Below are 652 nucleotides of genomic sequence, written 5' to 3'. Positions count from 1 at the left end.
CCCTCTGCAGACAAACTCAGACTAGGAAAAAGAGAACTAAGAATTAGGAGGTTCACCAAATGGGAATACCCATGAACCTCCAAAACAGGGAGATTTGGGCATGTTGTCTTTGAGAAAATAATTTGGCATATACTTTTGTGATTGTCCATTTTTACTCTAAATTGTAGCCCAGAGGAAAGAAAATAGGGTTGAATCCTTCATGGTTAGACTGATATTCTCTCAGCAATTACTCTACTTTTTGTCTTGTAATAATTGAGAGTAAGAAGACATATTAGAGGAAAGTAGAAGAAAAAATATTTAGAGAAGTAAAGAATAAGCTGTAAGTATGAACTTGCATGTCGGATATTTCTGAAAACAGTTGGTAAAGCAAAATCAATTATTATAATGTCATATATTCATACTGAAAGATATAGGATTCATCCATCCATCTTGCAAGCCACTGGGTATAGGACATAATGATAAGCACTATGAGATGTATAAAGAAGGGTAGTATACCATCCCAGCATGGGAGGCACTCTCAATCTAGATAGGAACTCACAAGCTTTAGTTTCAGGTCTGCAGAGAAGTTGATTCAAGATGATTCTAAGTTCAATCAGAAATGATGACCAAATACAATAACTTACAACTTTGCTTATCCATATCCTCAGTTAAT

Source organism: Mesoplodon densirostris, chromosome 15 (genome assembly GCF_025265405.1).
Source record: "Mesoplodon densirostris isolate mMesDen1 chromosome 15, mMesDen1 primary haplotype, whole genome shotgun sequence".
Lineage (NCBI taxonomy): Eukaryota > Metazoa > Chordata > Mammalia > Artiodactyla > Ziphiidae > Mesoplodon > Mesoplodon densirostris.
The sequence above is the reverse complement of the archived record's forward strand: the minus strand, read 5'-3'. Positions refer to the sequence as shown.